The 27,501-nt window shown below is 40.4% G+C and overlaps 1 long non-coding RNA gene across 1 annotated transcript in view; it reads left to right on the top strand.

Annotated features, from left to right (window-relative positions):
- The window catches only part of LOC128647170 (uncharacterized), an 82,545-nt gene that overhangs the window by 39,826 nt on the left and 15,218 nt on the right, over positions 1–27,501 (top strand). The window contains exon 2 of the long non-coding RNA XR_008400361.1: positions 8,911–9,033. This is a non-coding gene — a long non-coding RNA (uncharacterized LOC128647170). The remainder of the gene's footprint in view (positions 1–8,910; positions 9,034–27,501) is intronic.

The following is a 27,501-nucleotide window of genomic DNA, read 5'->3' as shown; positions in this document are numbered from 1 at the left end:
TCTTTCTGTGGGTGATGTTTCTGACTCAGGGAAGATGATGCAACCTGATTCTGATATCTCTACATTAAATTTAAGCTTGAACACCTCCGCGTGTTACGCAGGGAGGTTTTAGCTGCTCTGAATGACTGTGATACAATTGCAGTGCCAGAGAAATTGTGTAGACTGGATAAATACTATGCAGTGCCGGTGTGCACTGATTTCAACTGTTACTGGGGGGAAAGGAACTTTTTTACCACAGGATTAAAAATCTAAAGGTAAATTTAGGTCTGCTAATCGTTTTCGTTCCTTTCGTCACAATAAGGAACAAAAACCTGATCCTTCCCCTACAGGAGCGGTATCAGTTTGGAAACCATCTCCAGTCTGGAATAAATCCAAGCCTTTTAGAAAGCCAAAGCCAGCTCCCAAGTCCACATGAAGGTGCGTCCCTCATTCCAGCCCAGCTGGTAAGGGGCAGATTATGATTTTTCAAAGAAATTTGGATCAATTCGATTCACAATCTTTGGATTCAGAATATTGTTTCACAAGGGTACAGAATAGGCTTCAAGATAAGGCCTCCTGCAAGAAGATTTTTTCTTTCCCGTGTCCCAATAAATCCAGTGAAGGCTCAAGCATTTCTGAAATGTGTTTCAGATCTAGAGTATGCTGGAGTAATTGTGCCAGTTCCAGTTTTGGAACAGGGGCTGGGGTTTTACTCAAATCTCTTCATTGTACCAAAGAAGTATAATTCCTTCAGACCAGTTCTGGATTTAAAAATATTGAATCGTTATGTAAGGATACCAACATTCAAAATGGTAACTATAAGGACTATTCTGCCTTTTGTTCAGCAAGGGCATTATATGTCCACAATAGATTTACAAGATGCATATCTGCATATTCCGATTCATCCAGATCACTATCAGTTTCTGAGATTCTCTTTTCTAGACAAGCATTACCAGTTTGTGGCTCTGCCATTTGGCCTAGCAACAGCTCCAAGGATTTTTTCAAAGGTTCTCGGTGCCCTTCTATCTGTAATCAGAGAAAAGGGTATTGTGGTATTTCCTTATTTGGACGATATCTTGGTACTTGCTCAGTCTTCACATTTAGCAGAATCTCATACGAATCGACTTGTATCGTTTCTTCGAGAACATGGTTGGAGGATCAATTTACCAAAGAGTTTGTTGATTCCTCAGACAAGGGTAACCTTTTTAGGTTTCCAGATAGATTCAGTGTCCATGACTCTGTCGCTGACGGACAAGAGACGTCTGAAATTGGTTTCAGCTTGTCGAAACCTTCAGTCTCAATCATTCCCTTCCGTAGCCTTATGCATGGAAATTCTAGGTCTTATGACTGCTGCATCGGACGCGATCCCCTTTGCTCATTTTCACATGCGACCTCTTCAGCTATGTATGCTGAACCAGTGGTGCAGAGATTATACAAGGATATCATCACAATTAATATCTTTAAAACCGATTGTACGACACTCTCTGACGTGGTGGACAGACCACCATCGTTTAGTTCAGGGGGCTTCTTTTGTTCTTCCGACCTGGACTGTGATCTCAACAGATGCAAGTCTGACAGGTTGGGGAGCTGTATGGGGGTCTCTGACAGCACAAGGGGTTTGGGAATCTCAGGAGGCGAGATTACCAATCAACATTTTGGAACTCCGTGCGATTTTCAGAGCTCTTCAGTCGTGGCCTCTTCTAAAGAGAGAGTCGTTCATTTGTTTTCAGACGGACAATGTCACAACCGTGGCATATGTCAATCATCAAGGAGGGACTCACAGTCCTCTGGCTATGAAAGAAGTATCTCGAATACTTGTATGGGCGGAATCCAGCTTCTGTCTAATTTCTGCGGTTCATATCCCAGGTATAGACAATTGGGAAGCGGATTATCTCAGTCGCCAAACATTACATCCGGGCGAATGGTCTCTTCACCCAGAGGTATTTCGTCAGATTGTTCAAATGTGGGGACTTCCAGAAATAGATCTGATGGCTTCTCATCTAAACAAGAAGCTTCCCAGGTATCTGTCCAGATCCAGGGATCCTCAGGCGGAAGCAGTGGATGCATTGTCACTTCCTTGGAAGTATCATCCTGCCTATATCTTTCCGCCTCTAGTTCTTCTTCCAAGAGTGATTTCCAAGATTCTAAAGGAGCGTTCGTTTGTTCTGCTGGTGGCTCCAGCATGGCCTCACAGGTTTTGGTATGCGGATCTTGTCCGGATGGCTACTTGCCAACCGTGGACTCTTCCGTTAAGACCAGACCTTCTATCGCAAGGTCCTTTTTTCCATCAGGATCTCAAATCCTTAAATTTGAAGGTATGGAGATTGAACGCTTGATTCTCAGTCATAGAGGTTTCTGTGACTCCGTAATTAATACTATGTTACAGGCTCGTAAATCTGTATCTAGGAAGATATATTATCAAGTCTGGAAGGCTTACATTTCTTGGTGTTCTTCTCATAATTTTTCTTGGCATTCTTTTAGAATTCCTAGAATTTTACAGTTTCTTCAGGATGGTTTGGATAAAGGTTTGTCTGCAAGTTCCCTGAAAGGACAAATCTCTGCTCTTTCTGTTCTTTTTCACAGAAAGATTGCTAATCTTCCTGATATTCATTGTTTTGTACAGGCTTTGGTTCGCATAAAACCTGTCATTAAGTCAATTTCTCCTCCTTGGAGTTTGAATTTGGTTCTGGGGGCTCTTCAAGCTCCTCCGTTTGAACCTATGCATTTGCTGGATATTTATTTACTTTCTTGGAAAGTTTTGTTTCTTTTGGCCATCTCTTCTGCTAGAAGAGTTTCTGAATTATCTGCTCTTTCTTGTGAGTCTCCTTTTCTGATTTTTCATCAGGATAAGGCGGTGTTGCGAACTTCATTTAAATTTTTACCTAAGGTTGTGAATTCTAACAACATTAGTAGAGAAATTGTGGTTCCTTCATTGTGTCCTAATCCTAAGAACTCTAAGGAAAGATCGTTGCATTCTTTGGATGTAGTTAGAGCTTTGAAATATTATGTTGAAGCTACTAAAGATTTCCGAAAGACTTCTAGTCTATTTGTTATCTTTTCTGGTTTTAGGAAAGGTCAGAAGGCTTCTGCCATTTCTTTGGCATCTTGGTTAAAGTCTTTGATTCATCATGCTTATGTTGAGTCGGGTAGAACTCCGCCTCAAAGGATTACAGCTCATTCGACTAGGTCAGTCTCTACTTCCTGGGCATTTAGGAATGAAGCTTCGGTTGATCAGATTTGCAAAGCAGCAACTTGGTCTTCTTTGCATACTTTTACTAAATTCTACCATTTTGATGTGTTTTCTTCTTCTGAAGCAGTCTTTGGTAGAAAAGTACTTCAGGCAGCTGTTTCAGTTTGATTCTTCTGCTTTTAATTTCAGTTTTTTTCATTATAAGATTTAAACTTTGTTTTGGGGTGTGGATTATTTTTCAGCGGAATTGGCTGTTTTTATTTTATCCCTCCCTCTCTAGTGACTCTTGCGTGGAAGATCCACATCTTGGGTATTCATTATCCCATACATCACTAGCTCATGGACTCTTGCTAATTACATGAAAGAAAACATAATTTATGTAAGAACTTACCTGATAAATTCATTTCTTTCATATTAGCAAGAGTCCATGAGGCCCACCCTTTTTTGAGGTGGTTATGATTTTTTTGTATAAAGCACAATTATTCCAATTCCTTATTTTTTATGCTTTCGCACTTTTTTCTTATCACCCCACTTCTTGGCTATTCGTTAAACTGATTTGTGGGTGTGGTGAGGGGTGTATTTATAGGCATTTTGAGGTTTGGGAAACTTTGCCCCTCCTGGTAGGAATGTATATCCCATACGTCACTAGCTCATGGACTCTTGCTAATATGAAAGAAATGAATTTATCAGGTAAGTTCTTACATAAATTATGTTTTTAACTAAATTTAAATGATTAAGAAAAGCATTTTAATACTCATACTACATAAATAATGTTCCCTATACTTTCAATGGGAAGCAGTAGTAGCGCTCTGATTTCTCTCGTATTGCAAGCATAAGTGGACCGATAAAGCCTTATTCGACTGTAAATCTCTCATATCCTTCTGCTGCCGTTCACCATACAACATAAAAAAATGTAAATTTATTAGTACTTTTATTTATTTATTTTTTAGCATCAGCTGTCCTTACTAATCCAATACATTACTTTTTCTCTGCATTTTGTTAAATATTGATTTACTGTTTTGTATTACACTGACCTTGGTAGAGTCACGGTTACAATGTTTACAGATTACTTATTTCCTAATTGTTAATACTTATATTGCTACTTTGACTAATCCTATTTTATACAAAAAAATTATCTTATTATCTTCCAAAATCTTTCATTCATTATTTCATTTCCCAAGCACAATTTAACTTTCCTAACACACTACCTTACGGCTAGATTTAGAGTTCTGCGGCCAAAGGGGTGCGTTAGCTACGCGTGCTTTTTTCCCCCCGCACCTTTTAAATACCGCTGGTATTTAGAGTTCACAGAATGGCTGCGTTAGGCTCCAAAAAGGGAGCGTAGAGCATATTTGCCGCCACTGCAACTCTAAATACCAGCGTTGCTTACGGATGCGGCCAGCTTCAAAAATGTGCTCGTGCACGATTCCCCCATAGAAAACAATGGGGCAGTTTGAGCTGAAAAAAAACCTGCAAAAAAGCAGCGTTCAGCTCCTAACGCAGCTCCATTGTTTTCTATGGGGAAACACTTCCTACGTCTGCACCTAACACCCTAACATGTACCCCGAGTCTAAACACCCCTAACCTTACACTTATTAACCCCTAATCTGCCGCCCCCGCTATCGCTGACACCTGCATATTTTTTTTAACCCCTAATCTGCCGCTCCGTACACCGCCGCAACCTACATTATACCTATGTACCCCTAATCTGCTGTCCCTAACACCGCCTACCCCTATATTATATGTATTAACCCCTAATCTGCCACCCCTGCTATCGCTGACACCTGCATATTTTTTTTAACCCCTAATCTGCCGCTCCGTACACCGCCGCAACCTACATTATACCTATGTACCCCTAAACTGCTGCCCCTAACACCGCCGACCCCTATATTATATTTATTAACCCCTAATCTGCCCCCCACAACGTCGCCACCAGCTACCTACAATAATTAACCCCTAATCTGCCGACCGGATCTCGCCGCTACTCTAATAAATGGATTAACCCCTAAAGCTAAGTCTAACCCTAACACTAACACACCCCTAAGTTAAATATAATTTAAATCTAACGAAATAAATGAACTCTTATTAAATAAATTATTCCTATTTAAAGCTAAATACTTACCTGTAAAATAAACCCTAATATAGCTACAATATAAATAATAATTATATTGTAGCTATTTTAGGATTAATATTTATTTTACAGGCAACTTTGTAATTATTTTAACCAGGTACAATAGCTATTAAATAGTTAATAACTATTTAATAGCTAAAATAGTTAAAATAATTACAAAATTACCTGTAAAATAAATCCTAACCTAAGTTACAATTAAACCTAACACTAGACTATCAATAAATAAATTAAACTACCTACAATTAAACCTAACACTACACTATCAATAAATTAATTAAATACAATACCTACAAATAACTACAATTAAATAAACTAACTAAAGTACAAAAAATAAAAAAGAACCAAGTTACAAAAAATAAAAAAATATTTACAAACATTAGAAAAATATTACAACAATTTTAAACTAATTACACCTACTCTAAGCCCCCTAATAAAATAACAAAGACCCCCAAAATAAAAAAAAGCCCTTCCCTATTCTAAATTAAAAAAGTCCAAAGCTCTTTTACCTTACCAGCCCTGAAAAGGGCCATTTGCGGGGCATGCCCCAAATAATTCAGCTCTTTTGCCTGTAAAAAAAACATACAATACCCCCCCAACATTACAACCCACCACCCACATACCCCTAATCTAACCCAAACCCCCCTTAAATAAACCTAACACTAAGCCCCTGAAGATCTTCCTACCTTATCTTCACCATGCCAGGTTCACCGATCCGTCCTCCGAAGTCTTGATCCAAGCCCAAGCGGGGGCTGGTGATCCATAATCCGGCTGAAGTCTTCTATCAAGCCGCGGCTGAAGAGGTCCAGAAGAGGCTCCAAAGTCTTCATCCTATCCGGGAAGAAGAGGAGATCCGGACCGGCAACCATCTTGATCCAAGCGGCATCTTCTATCTTCTATCTTCATCCGATGACGAACGGCTCCATCTTGAAGACCTCCAGCGCGGATCCATCTTCTTCTTCTTCTTCCGACGTCCAACTGAAGAATGAAGGTTCCTTTAAGGGACGTCATCCAAGATGGCGTCCCTCGAATTCCGATTGGCTGATAGGATTCTATCAGCCAATCGCAATTAAGGTAGGAAAATTCTGATTGGCTGATAGAATCAGCCAATCAGATTCAAGTTCAATCCGATTGGCTGATTGGATCAGCCAATCAGATTGAGCTCGCATTCTATTGGCTGTTCCGATCAGCCAATAGAATGCAAGCTCAATCTGATTGACTGATGGAATCAGCCAATCAGATTCAAGTTCAATCCGATTGGCTGATTGGATCAGCCAATCAGATTGAGCTCGCATTCTATTGGCTGTTCCGATCAGCCAATAGAATGCGAGCTCAATCTGATTGGCTGATCCAATCAGCCAATTGGATTGAACTTGAATCTGATTGGCTGATTCCATCAGCCAATCAGAATGTTCCTACCTTAATTCCGATTGGCTGATAGAATCCTATCAGCCAATCGGAATTCGAGGGACGCCATCTTGGATGACGTCCCTTAAAGGAACCTTCATTCTTCAGTTGGATGTCGGAAGAAGAAGATGGATCCGCGCTGAAGGTCTTCAAGATGGAGCCGTTCGTCATCAGATGAAGATAGAAGATGCCGCTTGGATCAAGATGGTTGCCGGTCCGGATCTCCTCTTCTTCCCAGATAGGATGAAGACTTTGGAGCCTCTTCTGGACCTCTTCAGCCGCGGCTTGATAGAAGACTTCAGCCGGATTATGGATCGCCAGCCCCCGCTTGGGCTTGGATGAAGACTTCGGAGGACGGATCGGTGAACCTGGCATGGTGAAGACAAGGTAGGAAGATCTTCAGGGGCTTAGTGTTAGGTTTATTTAAGGGGGGTTTGGGTTAGATTAGGGGTATGTGGGTGGTGAGTTGTAATGTTGGGGGGGGGTATTGTATGTTTTTTTTTTACAGGCAAAAGAGCTGAATTATTTGGGGCATGCCCCGCAAATGGCGCTTTTCAGGGCTGGTAAGGTTAAAAGAGCTTTGAACTTTTTTAATTTAGAATAGGGTAGGGCATTTTTTTATTTTGGGGGTCTTTGTTATTTTATTAGGGGGCTTAGAGTAGGTGTAATTAGTTTAAAATTGTTGTAATATTTTTCTAATGTTTGTAAATATTTTTTTATTTTTTGTAACTTAGTTCTTTTTTATTTTTTGTACTTTAGTTAGTTTATTTAATTGTAGTTATTTGTAGGTATTGTATTTAATTAATTTATTGATAGTGTAGTGTTAGGTTTAATTGTAGGTAGTTTATTTAATTTATTTATTGATAGTGTAGTGTTAGGTTTAATTGTAACTTAGGTTAGGATTTATTTTACAGGTAATTTTGTAATTATTTTAACTATTTTAGCTATTAAATAGTTATTAACTATTTAATAGCTATTGTACCTGGTTAAAATAATTACAAAGTTGCCTGTAAAATAAATATTAATCCTAAAATAGATACAATATAATTATTATTTATATTGTAGCTATATTAGGGTTTATTTTACAGGTAAGTATTTAGCTTTAAATAGGAATAATTTATTTAATAAGAGTTCATTTATTTCGTTAGATTTAAATTATATTTAACTTAGGGGGGTGTTAGTGTTAGGGTTAGACTTAGCTTTAGGGGTTAATCCATTTATTAGAGTAGCGGCGAGATCCGGTCGGCAGATTAGGGGTTAATTATTGTAGGTAGCTGGCGGCGACGTTGTGGGGGGCAGATTAGGGGTTAATAAATATAATATAGGGGTCGGCGGTGTTAGGGGCAGCAGATTAGGGGTACATAGGTATAATGTAGGTTGCGGCGGTGTACGGAGCGGCAGATTAGGGGTTAATAATAATATGCAGGGGTCAGCGATAGCAGGGGTGGCAGATTAGGGGTTAATACATATAATATAGGGGTCGGCGGTGTTAGGGGCAGCAGATTAGGGGTACATAGGTATAATGTAGGTTGCGGCGGTGTACGGAGCGGCAGATTAGGGGTTAAAAAAAATATGCAGGTGTCAGCGATAGCGGGGGCGGCAGATTAGGGGTTAATAAATATTATGTAGGGTTCGGCGGTATTAGGGGCAGCAGATTAGGGGTACATAGGGATAACGTAAATGGCGGCGGTGTACGGAGTGGCAGATTAGGGGTTAAAAATTTTTATTAGAGTGGCGGCGATGTGGGGGGACCTCGGTTTAGGGGTACATAGGTAGTTTATGGGTGTTAGTGTACTTTAGAGCACAGTAGTTAAGAGCTTTATAAACCGGCGTTAGCCCAGAAAGCTCTTAACTACTGACTTTTTTCTGCGGCTGGAGTTTTGTCGTTAGATTTCTAATGCTCACTTCAGCCACGACTCTAAATACCAGCGTTAGAAAGATCCCATTGAAAAGATAGGATACGCAAATGGCGTAGGGGGATCTGCGGTATGGAAAAGTCGCGGCTGGAAAGTGAGCGTTAGACCCTTTCCTGACTGACTCCAAATACCAGCGGGCGGTAAAAACCAGCGTTAGGAGCCTCTAACGCTGGTTTTGACGGCTACCGCCCAACTCTAAATCTAGCCGTTAGTTTCTCTTTCCTAACTACAGCATTGTCCTTTCCTGTATTTTTATAACTCATCCCTCTCTTGGTTTCTGTCTCCCTCAGAAAGTTTCGTCCTATCAAGTATACCTTTCTAAACTTCCCAGAATTTTCGTTCACGTCTCCAAATAAGAGCCTTTTCACATTGGACCAACCACAGTGCAACCCTCACAAGGATGGTAACCCAGGGTAAGTAATGCTTCTAATACTTACAATCATAGAGGTGCTATTCTTTCCTACAGGTTACAAATTATAGAAGCAAGCATACCGTACTTGGTTTGACATAACAAAAATACCTCCTACATAACTAGTCCTGTGCAGGTTCTCATACCCACTCCATGTTACTCATTACAGGTATTGCTAGGGATGTAGTAGGGAGGATTGCACTGCTTGCCCCACCAGCTAACTGCAGCCTAAATCTTTGCAAGAGAGTGTCTGCCCAATGTGTGGCAGCGCCAAAGTTGCAAGCTAGGCTGGAATATATAATTATTTGCAATATTAGTTTAACACTTTCCTGACGGTATTGATTTTGTGTTCATCGGAACAAATAATTAAAAATTTAATTCATGAGATTGCATGATTTCAATGATGGGATTGTTTCAGGGAGGAGTGCCTATGACGCTAGTGACCCCCTCCAGCCTGCGATCCTATTCAGGAGGCGCCTATGGTTTCAGTACAGCCAAAAGGCTAGGAAATTCCATGCCGTCCTAACGGAGCTAAAGCTCAGCGCAGTTAGGACGGCATGGAACATCCTAATGGCAGGAAGGGGATATTAGTTTTAGATCTGCTTAGAAATACAACCCAGATTTGATTCCCTTTGTTTGTCTTGTCACATAGATACACTTCTTTCTTTTACAATAAAATATGAGAATCCATGATCTATCACTTGTGGGGATATGTCACTGCCAACAGTAGAAAAACACCTCTAACAAGTCTAGAGCTTTGCTCCACACCACACGATACCCTCAAAAAGGTTTTGCCCCCGATATTCCGACCTTTGATTAGACTCTAATCAGTACTCAGCTATTGATTCAACCTGTCACTCCACTTTGGAGTGAGACTCTTAATTTAGTGTTGTGTTTTTTCAATCCCCACCTTTTTGAGCTTCTGCATTTTTTTGAGCAACAATTTCCCCAGTGGGTTCTGTTTTGTTAGCCATCTATTTGGACTCTCATTATTAAGACACTAATGTATTTATCAGGTAAGCATACATTTGTTTTTCTTTTGTTACATTTGTAGACTCAAAATCCTGCACTATAAATAATAATTTAATTGTTCTAGCTACTAAATCTACTAATTTAGATTTATGGGAAACAGTTCCCAAGGTGGATGGGTCCATTTCCTCTCTGGCTAAAAGTACTACTATTGGTTTTGAAGACAGTACTTTTGAAGACCCTTTAGACAGAAAGTTAGAATCCTTTCATAGAAGGGCCTTTTTACATGTAGGTTATATTCTCAGACCAGCTATTTATATTGCTGATGTAGCTGCTGCTTCTACTTATTGGTTGTCTAGTCTTTCAAAGGAGTATTCTGATGACTATTAATGCAAATCTATTGGGGTTTGCTTCAGAGTGCCAATTCTAGTATTTGTGATCCTGTTTTTGATCTTATGAAGATTACTGTCAAAAGCATCTATTTAGCAATTCTTGCCAGGAGGGCCTTGTAGCTTAAATCCAGGCCTGCTGATATGGTGTCTAAATCTCTAGATTATTGTCTTTTTCCTTTCAGGCAAATAAATTATTTGGTTTTGGATTTAGATTCTATTATTTCCACTGTTACTGTAGGTATAGCTTTTCTTCCTCAAGACAGAAAGTCTAGAGGGAAATCCAAAGCTTCTAATTGTTTTCGTTCCTTTTGTCAGAATAAGGAAAATACAACTGACTTCCTCAGCTCAAAAGCAAGGTTCCTCTGGCTAAGTCAAAGCATGGTAAGAAATCTATCTCTACTACCAAAACTGTATGAATGTGTGGCCCCAGTCCAGAAGTTCTGGTAGTAGGCAGATTAAGCCTCTTTCAGGTGGCTTAATTTTATCCTGCTCCAGATCCCTGGGTTTGGATTATTGTTTCTCAGCGATATTGAATAGGGTTCAGAACAAGACCTCCCAGAGGAAGTTTTTTTTTATGTCCAATGTTCCAAGGTATTGGGGAAAAACTAAAGCTTTTCTTCAATCTGTCTCAGATCTGGAAGTGATTGTTCCAGTTCTTTTGCAGGAACATGGGATATGATTTTATTCAAATCTTTTTATTGTTCCAAAGAAGGAAGATACTTTCAGACCAGTTGTGAGTCGAGTATATAGGCTCTGAACAGGTTTGTAAGGATTCCATCTTTCAGAATGGAAGCTTTTCAGACTATTCTGCCTTTCATTCAGCAAGATCCGTTCATGTCCACAGTAGATTTAAAGAATGCGCATACCTTCATGTTCCTATTTCCTTAAAACAATGCCAAAGAGGAAAGACATCAGCAATGATCTTAGACAAGCAATTGTTGCTGCTCATCAATCTGGGAAGGGTTTTAAGGCCATTTCCAAACTATTTAAAGTCCATCATTCTACAGTGAGAGAGGTTTCTTCACAAGTGGAAAACATTCAAGACATTTGCCAATCTTCCCAGGTGTGGATGTCCCAGTAAATTTACCACAAGGTCAGACAGTGCAATGCTTAGAGAAACTGCAAAAAAAACAAGAGTTATATTTTAGATTCTAAAGGCCTCAGCTAGCATGTTAAAGTTCATGACAGTACAATTAGAAAGACTGAACATGTATGTTTTGTATGGAAGGGTTGCCAGGAGAAAGCCTCTTCTCTCTAAAAAGAACATGGCGGCACGGCTTAGGTTTGCAAAGAATATTCAGCACCTGGGTAGCGCTTGCTGATTGGTGGCTAAATGTAGCCACCAATCGGCAAGCGCTATCCAGGGTGCTGAACCAAAAATAGTCTGGCTCCTATGCTTACATTCCTGCTTTTTCAAATAAAGATACCAAGAGAACAAAGTAAAATTGATATAGGAGTAAATTAGAAAGTTCCTTAAAATTGCATGCTCTATCTGAATCATGAAATTATAAATTTGGGTTCAGTATCCCTTTAGTTCGGTAGTTGTATACAAAAGGCTAATTTATCCACTATATATTTGATATGTTCCTTCCAAAAAATGCAAGTATTGCCTGTGGATTTTTCTATTATTAGGTTTGTATTTATATTAATAATAATTGTTACAGCATCTTTTTCTATCCTTTTGCTTTCTTTGTGAGAATCATACATCTGTTGCTAAACACTCATTAGTGACAGCCCCTAGGCTGAGGAATACGACATTCCCAACAGAAAATAAAAAAAATCCTCTTCTTCCTTGTTTTCTGAAGAGCATCCTCAGGGAGTCAACAACCTTCATACTGATTCTTTCCATTTGGCCTCACAGACAATGGTTTTTGCTGGTTCACAGATTTGCAATTTTTCCTCAATGTTACCTTCCAGTCTCTTGGGACATCTTGAGTCTGAGTGGTTCATCCAAGTCTGGAGATTTCGGCAGCTATGCCGTTAGTCTGAAAACGTTGCAGACATCAGAAAATGAATATTTCAGCTCCTGTGATTCAGACCATTTTACAGGCCCGGAAGGGTTCAACTTCTAAAAACCTTTTATAAAATTTGTGACACCTTTTTCCTCTTGGATTTTTCTGCATAACATCTCTACAGCATCTTTTTAGCTTTCACATCTGCTTGATGTTCTCCAGGATTTTAGTTTCAGAACCCTTAAGGTGCAAGTTTCTGCAATTTCTGGAGTTAAATTGGCTCAGGAGCCTTTGATAAACTATTTTTTCTTTTTAAAGACACGATGAGTCCACGGATTTCATCCTTGTGGGATTACGCCTCCTGGTCAGCAGGTGGAGGCAAAGAGCACCACAGCAGAGCTGTATATATAGCTCCTCCCTTCCCTCCCACTCCAGTCATTCTCTTTGCCTATGTTAGTGATAGGAAGAGGTAAAATGAGGTGTTAGATTAGATTCTTCAATCAAGAGTTTTTTATTTTATAAGTAGGGCCAGAGAGTGCTGCTTTATCCAGGGCGTAGCCGTAGTCCATATCAGTCTCTAGAGTAGAGCTATTGGTGGCTTTAGAGCAATGGGAACTGGTGGGACATAATTCTCACTGCGCCTCCCATACTGTGATGCTGCCCTCTTTTTGTGATGGCCTAAGCAAAAACTAACTCAGGTCCTATCTTTGTCCACAGGGCTATAGGAGGAAAGAACTCCTTGAACCTGTTGAGGCTGTCCTGCTTTCTGACAGCATAGAGGTAAGTGCAGTTTTTAGTATTCTGGGACATATTTAACTCAGAAGGGACTCTGCACTTAAATATACTTATTTTTCTTGGGAACATGGGCCCTTTAAGTATAGGGCTCCCTTGCCAGACAGCATTTATTGAGCTTGGCAGACAGCATCTATTAGGGGCCACGCTTGGGGCTATTTTTAATGGAGACATGGTTTCCTTAAGTAGGGGACTCTCCTACAAAACACATTCAGAAATGGGCTCAGCTTGGGATTATTCTTAGGGAACATGGGCTTCTTTGTTAGAGGGCTTCCCTATCAGGCATTGTTATACAGACACTGATATATGCTATAAGCAGCGTTATACAGGCACGTAATTCTCCGATTATGACTTGGCCGAGAAGCAGCATTAGGTTTGGACGCCCACGAAGGGCGGGGCTAATTTTCGCACGCTTCAGTCGGATAGAGAAGCCGCGCAGTTGTTTTTCTGTTCCGGAGCTTTCCGACATCAGGCTATCAGTTGGGTGTTACGCTAGATCCGCATGGTCATATAAAGCAAGCGGTTGCTAGCGTTTCTGAGACCCGATCGTATTCTTGCTGGAAAGGGTTATCTGAAATCTGGGTGGCAGGTAGGCGCCTCAGCGGAGCTGTTGAGGCACAGAGGTATTAGTCATTTCTTTCCTATAAGTCAAAGTCATTATTAATGTGTTTATATACAGTAAATTGTTGGGGGTTTTTTATTAAAAGGCAATACAACTTAAGGCATAGTATCCGGTTCTTTTTCAAACCTTACCCAAGGGCCAGCTTTCTTTTTTATTAGTTCTTACACACTCTTGTTTTTCTAAACTGTAAGAGAGTGGTAGATTACAAATTTTAGGAGCTAATACAATTTAAAGGGACAGTATGTATGTATGTATGTATGTATATATATATATATATATATATATATATATATATATATATATATATATAAATTTATTTTACTGTTTTTTCTCTTCAATATCATGGATTTAGAAGATATCCAGAATGTTACTTGTGCCATGTGTCTGAATGCCAATGTGGAACCTCCTGTTCCTTTTTGTCCCTCATGCATTGAGAGGGCTTTAAGCTATAGAGAAAATATTTTTTCTGATAAAAACTTGTCTAATGCGGATGCTTCTCAGGAGTCTAATGACGAGATGCAGAGTATGCTGCAGCTTTCTCCCCAAGCATCACATCCCTTAATGCCTGCTAAAGCAGTGCCCTGTACTTATCCACAAGTTTCTGCTGCAGTCACATTAAAGGGCATAGCTGCTGTTATGTCTTCTACACTTTCTGATGCGTTAGCTGCCTTTCCTATTCTTCAAGGCAAACGTAAAGGAAGGAAAACTATGTGGTCAATGAAGTTTCTGATGCTATGACAATCTCGGATGTACCCTCTCAGAGTTCTGAGTTGGAGGGTATAGAGGTTTTATCAGAAGGAGAAATTTCTGATTCAGGAAGTTCCTTACCTCTGACTGATTCTGAAGTGGTTTCTTTCAGGTTTAAACTAGAACAACTCCGTCTGTTACTCAGGGAGGTTTTGGTGACTCTGGACGACTGCGACTCAATAGTGATTGCGCCTGAGAAGTTGAGTAAGTTGGACAGATACTTAGAAGTTCCTTCTTCCTCTGATGTTTTTCCAGTTCCCAAGCGAACTTTGGAGATTATTTCTAAGGAATGGGAGAGACCCGCTATTCCCTTCTCTCCTTCTCCCATTTTCAAGAAGATGTTTCCTATAGCTGACGCTGTCAGGGAATCTTGGCAGTCGGTACCCAAGGTGGAGGGAGCTATTTCCACCTTGGCTAAACGAACTACTATCCCTATTGAGGATAGTTGTGCTTTTAAAGATCCTATGGATAAGAAGTTGGAGGGCCTGCTGAAAAAGTTCTTTGTTCACCAGGGTTTGCTATTGCAACCGGCTGCTTGTATTGTCACGGTCACTAGTGCGGCAGCTTATTGGTTCAATGCTCTTGCAGAGTCTCTTAAGATTGAAACTTCCTTGGAAGACATACAGGATCGACTTAAGGCTCTTAAATTAGCTAATTCATTTATTACTGATGCTTCTCTACAGATTACTAAATTAGCTGCTAAGACTTCAGGTTTTTCTATCCTAGCCCGCAGGGCCTTATGGTTGAAACCTTGGTCTGCGGACGTGTCATTCAAGTCTAAGCTTCTGGCTATTCCTTACAAGGGGAAGACCCTGTTTGGACCTGGCTTGAAGGAAATTAACTCTGACATCACGGGAGGCAAGGGTCATCTACTCCCTCAGGATAAGAGATCCAAGCAGAAAGGTCGACAAAGTAATTTTCGTTCCTCTCGAAATTTCAAGGGAAAGTTTTTCTCATCTTCCGCTAAACAGGAAGGAAACTATCCGCAATCCAAGACTACCTGGAGACCCACCCAGTCGTGGAACAAGAGTAAACAATCCAAGAAACCTGCTGCTGCTTCCAAGTCAGCATGAAGGGTTTGCCCCCGATCCGGGACCGGATCTGGTAGGGGGCAGACTTTCCTTCTTCATTCAGGCTTGGGTGCAAGATGTTCAGGATCCCTGGGCTATAGATATAGTGTCTCGGGGATACAAACTGGAGTTCAGAAATTCTTCCCCTCGAGGAAGATTTCTTCTTTCAAGATTATCTGCAGACCAGATAAAGAGAGTTGTTCTTACATTGTGTAAGAGACCTCTCTTCCATGGGAGTAATTTGTCCTGTTCCCATACAGGAACAGGGACAGGGGTTCTATTCTATTTGTAGTTCCCAAAAAGGAGGGAACTTTCAGACCTATCTTAGACCTCAAGAGTCTAAACAAGTTTCTCAGAGTTCCATCTTTCAAGATGCAAACTATTCGTACCATTCTTCCATTGATCCAGGAAGGTCAATTTATGACGACAGTGGATCTAAAGGATGCATATCTTCATGTGCCTATCCACAGAGATCATCACAAGTTCCTGAGGTTTGCCTTTCTGGACAAACATTTTCAATTTGTGGCTCTCTCCTTTAGTCTGGCCACGGCACCCAGAATTTTCACAAAAGTTCTGGGGTCTCTACTGGCGGTTCTAAGACCGGGGGGCATTGCGGTGGCGCCTTATCTGGACGATATTCTAATCCAGATGTCATCTTATCAGCTAACAATACAGACATTGTGCTATCCTTCCTGAGGACTCACGTTGGAAGGTAAATCTGGGAAAGAGTTTAATTCCTTAGAGATGACCAAAGTAGCCAAGATAATCCAGTGGGCGGAGGCCCATTCTTGCCATCTGTCAGTGATTCACATCCCAGGGGTGGACAACTGGGAGGCAGATTTTCTGAGCAGGCAGACATTTCATCCGGGAGAGTGGGAACTCCATCCGGAAATATTCTCCAACCTGATTCTCAAATGGGGTCGTCCGGAGTTGGATCTTATGGCATCTCGTCAGAATGCCAAGCTCCCAAGATACGGATCCAGGTCCAGGGACCCCCAGGTCGAGCTGATAGATGCCTTGGCAGTTCCTTGGTCCTTCAGCCTAGCATACCTATTTCCCCCGTTTGCTCTTCTTCCTCGGGTTATTGCTCGAATCAAACAGGAGAAGGCATCAGTGATCCTCATCGCTCCTGCGTGGCCTTGCAGGATCTGGTATGCCGATCTGGTGGACATGTCATCTCTGCAACCTTGGAAACTTCCATTGAGGATGGACCTTCTCATTCAGGGGCCCTTCCTTCACCCGAATCTAGCTTCTCTGAAACTGACTGCTTGGAGATTGAACACTTGATTCTATCCAAGCGAGGGTTCTCTGAGTCGGTCATAGATAACTTAATTCAGGCGCGTAAGCCGGTAACTAGGAAGATTTACCATAAGATATGGCGCAAATATCTTTATTGGTGTGAATCCAAGGGCTACTCCATGGATTTAAGTTAGGATTCCCAGGATTTTGTCTTTTCTCCAAGAAGGATTGGAGAAGGGGTTATTGGCGAGTTCCCTAAAGGGTCAGATCTCTGCCTTGTCTATTTTGTTGCACAAGAGTCTGGCAGATGTCCCAGATATTCAATCTTTTTGTCAGGCTTTGATTAGAATCAGGCCTGTGTTTAAACCAATTGCTTCTCCATGGAGTTTGAATTTAGTTCTTAAAGTTCTTCAAGGGGTTCCGTTTGAACCTATGCATTCCATCGATAATAAGTTATTATCTTGGAAAGTTTTGTTTCTTGTTGCCATTTCTTCTGCTCGAAGAGTGTCTGAGCTTTCGGCATTACAATATAATTCTCCTTACCTTATTTTTCATTCGGATAAGGTAGTTTTACGTACTAAACTTGGTTTTCTTCCTAAAGTTGTTTCAGACAAGAACATTAATCAGGAGATTGTTGTTCCTTCCTTATGTCCTAATCCTCCTTCTCAGAAGGAATGCTTGCTACACAATTTGGACGTAGTCTGTGCTTTAAAAGTTTTACTTACAAGCGACTAAGGACTTTCGTCAATCGTCTTCTTTATTTGTAATTTTTTCGGGAAAACGTAAGAGTCAGAATGCTACGGCTACCTCTCTTTTTGGCTGAAGAGTATCATCCGTTTTGCATATGAGACTGCTGGACAGCAGCCTCCTGAAAAAATTACGGCTCATTCCACTAGGGCTGTTGCTTCCTCATTGGCATTCAAAAATGATACTTCTGTTGAACAGATTTGCAAGGCTGCAACTTGGTCCTCTCTTCATACTTTTTCTAAATTTTACAAATTTGATACTTTTGCCTCGGCTGAGGCTCTTTTTTGTGAGACAGGTTCTTCAAGCAGTGGTGTCTTCCGTTAAGGTTCACTGTCTTGTCCCTCCCTTTTCATCCCTGTACTATAGCTTTGGTATTGTATCCCACAAGTAAGGATGAAATCCGTGGACTCATCGTGTCTTTTAAAAAGAAAAGAAAATTTATGCTTACCTGATGATAAATGTGTTTCTTTTTAGACACAATGAGTCCACGGCCCGCCCTGTTCTATGAGACAGGTTATTATTTTTTTGTTAAAGTTCAGACACCTCTGCAATTGGCTTTTCCTTTCTATTCCTAACTTCGGTCGAATGACTGGAGTGGGAGGGAAGGGAGGAGCTATATATACTTCTCTTCTGTGGTGCTCTTTGCCACCTCCTGCTGACCAGGAGGCGTAATCCCACAAGTAAGGATGAAATCCGTGGTCTCATTGTGTCTAAAAAGAAACAAATTTATCAGGTAAGCATACATTTTCTTTTTTCTTTCATGTAATTAGCAAGAGTCCATGAGCTAGTGACGTATGGGATATACATTCCTACCAGGAGGGGCAAAGTTTCCCAAACCTCAAAATGCCTATAAATACACCCCTCACCACACCCACAAATCAGTTTTTACAAACTTTGCCTCCTATTGAGGTGGTGAAGTAAGTTTGTGCTAGATTCTACGTTGATATGCGCTCCGCAGCAGGTTGGAGCCCGGTTTTCCTCTCAGCGTGCAGTGAATGTCAGAGGGATGTGGAGAGAGTATTGCCTGTTTGAATTCAATGATCTCCTTCTACGGGGTCTATTTCATAGGTTCTCTGTTATCGGTCGTAGAGATTCATCTCTTACCTCCCTTTTCAGATCGACGATATACTCTTATATATATATATACCATTACCTCTGCTGATTTTCGTTTCAGTACTGGTTTGGCTTTCTACAAACATGTAGATGAGTGTCCTGGGGTAAGTAAGTCTTATTTTCTGTGACACTCTAAAGCTATGGTTGGGCACTTTTTTATAAAGTTCTAAATATATGTATTCAAACATTTATTTGCCTTGACTCAGGATGTTCAACATTCCTTTTTTCAGACAGTCAGTTTCATATTTGGGATAATGCATTTGAATCAATCATTTTTTCTTACCTTAAAATTTGACTTTTTCCCTGTGGGCTGTTAGGCTCGCGGGGGCTGAAAATGCTTCATTTTATTGCGTCATTCTTGGCGCGGACTTTTTTGGCGCAAAAAATCTTTTCCGTTTCCGGCGTCATACGTGTCCCCGGAAGTTGCGTCATTTTTTGATGTTCTTTTGCGCCAAAAATGTCGGCGTTCCTGATGTGGCGTCATTTTTGGCGTCAAAAGCATTTAGGCGCCAAATAATGTGGGCGTCTTATTTGGCGCTAAAAAAATTTGGGCGTCGCTTTTGTCTCCACATTATTTAAGTCTCATTTTTCATTGCTTCTGGTTGCTAGAAGCTTGTTCTTTGGCATTTTTTCCCATTCCTGAAACTGTCATTTAAGGAATTTGATCAATTTTGCTTTATATGTTGTTTTTTTCTCTTACATATTGCAAGATGTCTCACGTTGCATCTGAGTCAGAAGAAACTTCAGGAAAATCGCTGCCTGGTGCTGGAACTACCAAAGCTAAGTGTATCTGCTGTAAACTTTTGGTAGTTGTTCCTCCAGCTGTTGTTTGTATTAAATGTCATGACAAACTTGTTAATGCAGAAAATATTTCCTTTAGTAAAGTACCATTACCTGTTGCAGTTCCCTCAACATCTAATGTTCAGAGTGTTCCTGATAACATAAGAGATTTTGTTTCTGAATCCATTAAGAAGGCTATGTCTGTTATTCCTCCTTCTAGTAAATATAAAAAATCTTTTAAAACTTCTCTTTATCCAGATGAATTTTTAAATGAACATCATCATTCTGATTCTAATGATTCTTCTGGTTCAGAGGACACTGTCTCAGAGGTTGATGCTGATAAATCTTCATATTTATTTAAAATGGAATTTATTCGTTCTTTACTTAAAGAAGTCCTAATTGCATTAGAAATTGAGGATTCTGGTCCTCTTGATACTAAATCTAAACGTTTAGACAAGGTCTTTAAATCTCCTGTAGTTATTCCAGAAGTTTTTCCTGTTCCAGGTGCTATTTCTGAAGTAATTTCCAGAGAATGGAATAATTTGGGTAATTCATTTACTCCTTCTAAACGTTTTAAGCAATTATATCCTGTGCCGTCCGACAGATTTCTACCCTTGCTAAACGTACTACTATTCCTACGGCAGATGGTACTTCCTTTATGGATCCTCTAGATAGGAAAATTGAATCCTTTCTAAGAAAAGATTATTTGTGTTCAGGTAATCTTCTTAGACCTGCTATATCTTTGGCGGATGTTGCTGCAGCTTCAACTTTTTGGTTGGAAACTTTAGCGCAACAAGTAACAGATCATGATTCTCATAACATTGTTATTCTGCTTCAACATGCTAATAATTTTATCTGTGATGCCATTTTTGATATTATCAGAGTTGATGTCAGGTTTATGTCTCTAGCTATTTTAGCTAGAAGAGCTTTATGGCTTAAAACTTGGAATGCTGATATGTCTTCTAAATCGACTCTACTTTCCCTTTCTTTCCAGGGTAATAAATTATTTGGTTCTCAGTTGGATTCTATTATCTCAACTGTTACTGGTGGGAAAGGAACTTTTTTACCGCAGGATAAAAAATCTAGGGGTAAAAACAGGGCTAATAATCGTTTTCGTTCCTTTCGTTTCAACAAAGAATAAAAGCCTGATCCTTCATCCTCAGGAGCAGTTTCAGTTTGGAAACCATCTCCAGTCTGGAATAAATCCAAGCCTTCTAGAAAAGCAAAGCCAGCTTCTAAGTCCACATGAAGGTGCGGCCCTCATTCCAGCTCAGCTGGTAGGGGGCAGATTACGTTTTTTCAAAGAAATTTGGATCGATTCTGTTCACAATCTTTGGATTCAGAACATTGTTTCAGAAGGGTACAGAATTGGTTTCAAGATAAGACCTCCTGCAAAGAGATTTTTTCTTTCCCGTGTCCCAGTAAAGCCAGCGAAAGCTCAAGCATTTCTGAAATGTGTTTCAGATCTAGAGTTGGCTGGAGTAATTATGCCAGTTCCAGTTCTGGAACAGGGGCTGGGGTTTTATTCGAATCTCTTCATTGTACCAAAGAAGGAGAATTCCTTCAGACCAGTTCTGGATCTAAAAATATTGAATCGTTATGTAAGGATACCAACATTCAAAATGGTAACTATAAGGACTATCCTGCCTTTTGTTCAGCAAGGGCATTATATGTCTACAATAGATTTACAGGATGCATATCTGCATATTCCGATTCATCCAGCTCACTATCAGTTCCTGAGATTCTCTTTCCTGGACAAGCATTACCAGTTTGTGGCTCTGCCGTTTGGCCTAGCAACAGCTCCAAGAATTTTTACAAAGGTTCTCGGTGCCCTTCTGTCTGTAATCAGAGAACAGGGTATTGTGGTATTTCCTTATTTGGACGATATCTTGGTACTTGCTCAGTCTTCACATTTAGCAGAATCTCATACGAATCGACTTGTGTTGTTTCTTCAAGATCATGGTTGGAGGATCAATTCACTAAAAAGTTCATTGATTCCTCAGACAAGGGTAACCTTTTTGGGTTTCCAGATAGATTCAGTGTCCATGACTCTGTCTTTGACAGACAAGAGACGTCTTAAATTGTTTTCAGCTTGTCGAAACCTTCAGTCACAATCATTCCCTTCGGTAGCCTTTTGCATGGAAATTTTAGGTCTTATGACTGCTGCATCGGACGCGATCCCCTTTGCTCGTTTTCACATGCGACCTCTTCAGCTCTGTATGCTGAACCAATGGTGCAGGGATTACACAAAGATATCTCAATTAATATCTTTAAAACCGATTGTACGACACTCTCTAACGTGGTGGACAGATCACCATCGTTTAGTTCAGGGGGCTTCTTTTGTTCTTCCGACCTGGACTGTAATTTCAACAGATGCAAGTCTTACAGGTTGGGGAGCTGTGTGGGGGTATCTGACGGCACAAGGGGTTTGGGAATCTCAGGAGGTGAGATTACCGATCAATATTTTGGAACTCCGTGCAATTTTCAGAGCTCTTCAGTCTTGGCCTCTTCTGAAGAGAGAATCGTTCATTTGTTTTCAGACAGACAATGTCACAACTGTGGCATACATCAATCATCAGGGGGGGACTCACAGTCCTCTGGCTATGAAAGAAGTATCTCGAATTCTGGTTTGGGCGGAAACCAGCTCCTGTCTAATCTCTGCAGTTCATATCCCAGGTATAGACAATTGGGAAGCGGATTATCTCAGTCGCCTCTAGTTCTTCTTCCAAGAGTAATCTCCAAGATTCTGAAGGAATGCTCGTTTGTCCTGCTGGTAGCTCCAGCATGGCCTCACAGGTTTTGGTATGCAGATCTTGTCCGGATGGCCTCTTGCCAACCGTGGACTCTTCCGTTAAGACCAGACCTTCTGTCGCAAGGTCCTTTTTTCCATCAGGATCTCAAATCCTTAAATTTAAAGGTATGGAGATTGAACGCTTGATTCTTGGTCAAAGAGGTTTCTCTGACTCTGTGATTAATACTATGTTGCAGGCTCGTAAATCTGTATCTAGAGAGATATATTATAGAGTCTGGAAGACTTATATTTCTTGGTGTCTTTCTCATCATTTTTCCTGGCATTCTTTTAGAATTCCGAGAATTTTACAGTTTCTTCAGTATGGTTTAGATAAAGGTTTGTCCGCAAGTTCCTTGAAAGGACAAATCTCTGCTCTTTCTGTTCTTTTTCACAGAAAGATTGCTAATATTCCTGATATTCATTGTTTTGTAAGAGCTTTGGTTCGTATAAAACATGTCATTAAGTCAATTTCTCCTCCTTGGAGTTTTAATCTGGTTCTGGGGGCTCTTCAAGTTCCTCCTTTTGAACCCATGCATTCATTGGACATTAAATTACTTTCTTGGAAAGTTTTGTTCCTTTTGGCGATCTCTTCTGCCAGAAGAGTCTCTGAATTATCTGCTCTTTCTTGTGAGTCTCCTTTTCTGATTTTTCATCAGCATAAGGCGGTGTTGCGAACTTCTTTTGAATTTTTACCTAAGGTTGTGAATTCCAACAACATTAGTAGAGAAATTGTGGTTCCTTCATTGTGTCCTAATCCTAAGAATTCTAAGGAGAAATCATTGCATTCTTTGGAAGTTGTTAGAGCTTTGAAATATTATGTTGAAGCTACTAAGTCTTTCCGAAAGACTTCTAGTCTATTTGTTATCTTTTCCGGTTCTTGAAAAGGCCAGAAAGCTTCTGCCATTTCTTTGGCATCTTGGTTGAAATCTTTAATTCATCATGCCTATGTTGAGTCGGGTAAAACTCCGCCTCAAAGGATTACAGCTCATTCTACTAGGTCAGTTTCTACTTCCTGGGCGTTTAGGAATGAAGCTTCGGTTGATCAGATTTGCAAAGCAGCAACTTGGTCCTCTTTGCATACTTTTACTAAATTCTACCATTTTGATGTGTTTTCTTCTTCTGAAGCAGTTTTTGGTAGAAAAGTACTTCAGGCAGCGGTTTCAGTTTGAATCTTCTGCTTATGTTTTTCATTAAACTTTATTTTGGGTGTGGATTATTTTCAGCAGGAACTGGCTGTCTTTATTTTATCCCTCCCTCTCTAGTGACTCTTGCGTGGAAAGATCCACATCTTGGGTAGTCATTATCCCATACGTCACTAGCTCATGGACTCTTGCTAATTACATGAAAGAAAACATAATTTATGTAAGAACTTACCTAATAAATTCATTTCTTTCATATTAGCAAGAGTCCATGAGGCCCACCCTTTTTGAGGTGGTTATGATTTTTTTGTATAAAGCACAATTATTCCAATTCCTTATTTTATATGCTTTCGCACTTTTTTTCTTATCACCCCACTTCTTGGCTATTCGTTAAACTGATTTGTGGGTGTGGTGAGGGGTGTATTTATAGGCATTTTGAGGTTTGGGAAACTTTGCCCCTCCTGGTAGGAATGTATATCCCATACGTCACTAGCTCATGGACTCTTGCTAATATGAAAGAAATGAAATTATCAGGTAAGTTCTTACATAAATTATGTTTTTCAAGCTTTGGCCCATATCCTTCATTAATTCATATCATCTGTGCCATCCTGGGATCTTCCTTTGGCTTTGAATGCCCTACTAGATTCTCCATTTGAATGGACACGTGTGGTTTCTGTGGTTTCCTTATGGTTTCTTACGTTTAAGACTGTCTTTCTTGTGACTATCACATCAGCAAGGCGTGTTTCTGAATAGCAGGCCCTCTCCGTCAAAGATCCTTTCTCTTGTAAGGTGTATCCAGTCCAACAGGAAGCTGCAAGAGGATCACCCACAGCAGAGCTGTCTATATAGCTCCTCCCCTAACTGCCACTACCAGTCATTCTCTTGCAGCTCTCGACAATATAGGAAGTAGCTAGAGAGATGTGATGAATTTATGTAGTTTATCTTCAATCAAAAGTTTATTATTTTCAAATGGTACCGGAGTTGTACTGTTTTAGCCTCAGGCAGAAAGTTGAAGAAGAGTCTGCCTGTGGTTTTTGATGATCTTAGCAGGTTGTAACTAAGATCCATTGCTGTTCTCACACATAACTGAAGAGATGAGGTAACTTCAGCTGGGGGAATGGCGTGCAGGGTCTCCTGCTATGAGGTATGTGCAGTTTAAATTTTTCTAGAGAAATGAATATGCTAGAAAATGCTGTTAATACCAGATTTATTTAAGGTAAGCCTGATTACAGTGATTTAATAACGACTAGTATCATGCTTGCTGTAAAAGGTAATATTCTTATTACTTTCTCACATTACTGAAAATAACGTTTGCTGGAAGTGTTTAAACGTTTTTTTCTACATATTGGTGATAAAACTTTATTGGGGCCCAGTTTTTTCCACATGGCTGGCTAGATTTTGCCTAGGGATAGTTTTTTATGGCCCTCTCACTGTGAGTACAGGTTGGGAGGGGCCTAATTTCAGGCCTAAATCGTGCAGTAGTTTTTGCAGCTTGAGACTTCCAGCTTCCCTGAAGGAGTCCCCTGAACACTTAGGACCTCTACAAAGGGTTTTTATGCCTTCAAAAGTCGTTGTATGGGCAGGTAGGGCCACAGCAGAGCTGTGGCAGTTTGTTGTGACTGTTAAAAAAACGTTTATATTGTTTTTTTTATCCGGTTTTGAAACGAAGGGGTTAATCATCCATTTGCAAGTGGGTGCAATGCTCTGTTAGTCTATTATACACACTGTAAAAATTTCGTAAGATTTACTGCTTTTTAATCACTGTTTTTCAATTTCTGACAAAATTTGTTTCTCTTAAAGGCACAGTACCGGTTTTATTTCTCTTGTTAAGTGTGTTCAGTCCACGGGTCATCCATTACTTATGGGATATATTCTCCTTCCCAACAGGAAGTTGCAAGAGGATCACCCAAGCAGAGCTGCTATATAGCTCCTCCCCTCACATGTCATATCCAGTCATTCTCTTGCAACCCTCAACAAAGAAGGAGGTCGCGAGAGGAGCTGGAGTTTTTACTTAACTATTCTTCAATCAAAAGTTTGTTATTTTAAATGGCACCGGAGTGTGCTGTTTTTCTATCTCAGGCAGTATTTGGAAGAAGAAACTGCCTGCGTTTTTTTTCTATGATCTTAGCAGGCGTAACTAAGATCCACTGGCTGTTCTCGACATTCTGAGGAGTGGGGTAACTTCAGAAACTGGGAATAGCATGTGGGGTCCTCCGCAAATGAGGTATGTGCAGTACATTATTTTCTGGGAATGGAATTGACTAAGAAAATACTGCTGTTACCGTATGATGTAAGTACAGCCTTAAATGCAGTAGTGGCGACTGGTATCAGGCTGATAAATGTATGCGCAGTCGAGTTATTTTCTAGGGACTAGAATTTGACTGAGAAAATACTGTTAAAACTGAAATAATTCTTAAGCCTTATCTGCAGTGGTAGCGACTGGTAGCAGGCTTAGTGATAAATTTGCATGACATTGGAAAATGTTGTTTTTTAATAAAACGTTTACTGGCATGTTATTCGTTTTGTGAGGTACTTTAGTGATAAATCTCTTTGGGCATGATTTTTTTCCACATGGCTAACATATATTTTCTGCATGGAAACCGTTATATCAGGGCTCCCACTCTTGTAATAGGAGTGGGAGGGACCTTGTTTTAGCGCCTTGTTGCGCAGTTAAAATTCTAGCACAGTCTTCCTGCTTCTTCCTCCTTGACCCAGGACGTCTCTAGAGAGCTCAGGGGTCTGCAAAATTCATTTTTGAGGGAGGTAATCAGTCACAGCAGATCTGTGACAGTGTGTTTGACTGTGATTAAAAGCGTTAAATCTTAATTGATATCCGTTTTATCCGTTTTGGGTATTGAGGGGTTAATCATCCTTTTTGCTAATGGGTGCAATCCTCTGCTAATAATACACTTCTTGTTAAGAATTGTTTAACTATATCTGTATTTTTTAAAGCGCTGCAGCGTTTTTTATATTGCTTGTAAACTTATTGAAAGTGATTTCCAAGCTTGCTAGTTTCATTGCTAAGTCTGTTTAAACATGTCTGATTCAGAGGAAACTGTTTGTTCATCATGTTCAAAAGCCAATGTGGAGCCCAATAGAACGATGTGTACCAATTGTATTGATATTGCTTTGAATATAAAACAATCTGTACCGATAGAGAAACTATAACCAGACAACGAGGGGGAAGTTATGCCGCCAAGTACATCTAGGCCCTTACAAATCACTTTACATGATATGGCTAATGTTATGAAAGAAGTATTATATAATATGCCCGAATTAAGAGGCAAGCGCGATAGCTCTGGGTTAAGGACAGAGCGCGCTGATGACACGAGAGCCATGTCTGATACTGCGTCACAATTTGCAGAATATGAGGACGGTGAGCTTCATTCTGTCGGTGACGGTTCTGATCCGGGGAGACCGGATTCAGAAATTTCAAATTTTAAATTTAAGCTTGAGAACCTCCGTGTGTTACTAGGGGAGGTGTTAGCGGCTCTGAATGATTGCGACACGGTGGCAATTCCAGAGAAAATGTCTAGGTTGGATAGATACTATGCGGTACCGGTGTGTACTGACGTCTTTCCTATACCAAAAAGACTTACAGAAATTATTAGCAAGGAGTGGGATAGACCCGGTGTGCCTTTTTCCCCTCCTCCGATATTTAGAAAAATGTTTCCTATAGACGCCACCACACGAGACTTATGGCAGACGGTCCCTAAGGTGGAGGGAGCAGTTTCTACTTTAGCCAAACGTACCACTATCCCGGTGGAGGATAGCTGTGCTTTCTCAGATCCAATGGATAAAAAATTAGAGGGTTATCTTAAGAAAATGTTTGTTCAACAGGGTTTTATATTGCAGCCTCTTGCATGCATTGCGCCTGTCATGGCTGCAGCGGCATTCTGGTTTGAGTCTCTGGAAGAGGCGATTCGCACAGCGCCATTGGATGAGGCTTTGAGCAAAGTTAGAACCCTTAAACAAGCTAATGCGTTTGTTTCAGATGCCGTAGTGCATTTAACCAAACTTACGGCTAAAAATTCCGGATTCGCCATACAGGCGCGCAGGGCGCTCTGGCTTAAATCCTGGTCAGCGGATGTAACTTCCAAATCTAAACTACTTAACATT

The sequence above is a fragment of the Bombina bombina genome, chromosome 1 (genome assembly GCF_027579735.1).
Source record: "Bombina bombina isolate aBomBom1 chromosome 1, aBomBom1.pri, whole genome shotgun sequence".
Classification (NCBI taxonomy): domain Eukaryota; kingdom Metazoa; phylum Chordata; class Amphibia; order Anura; family Bombinatoridae; genus Bombina; species Bombina bombina.
This window is presented reverse-complemented; position numbering and strand designations above follow the sequence as displayed.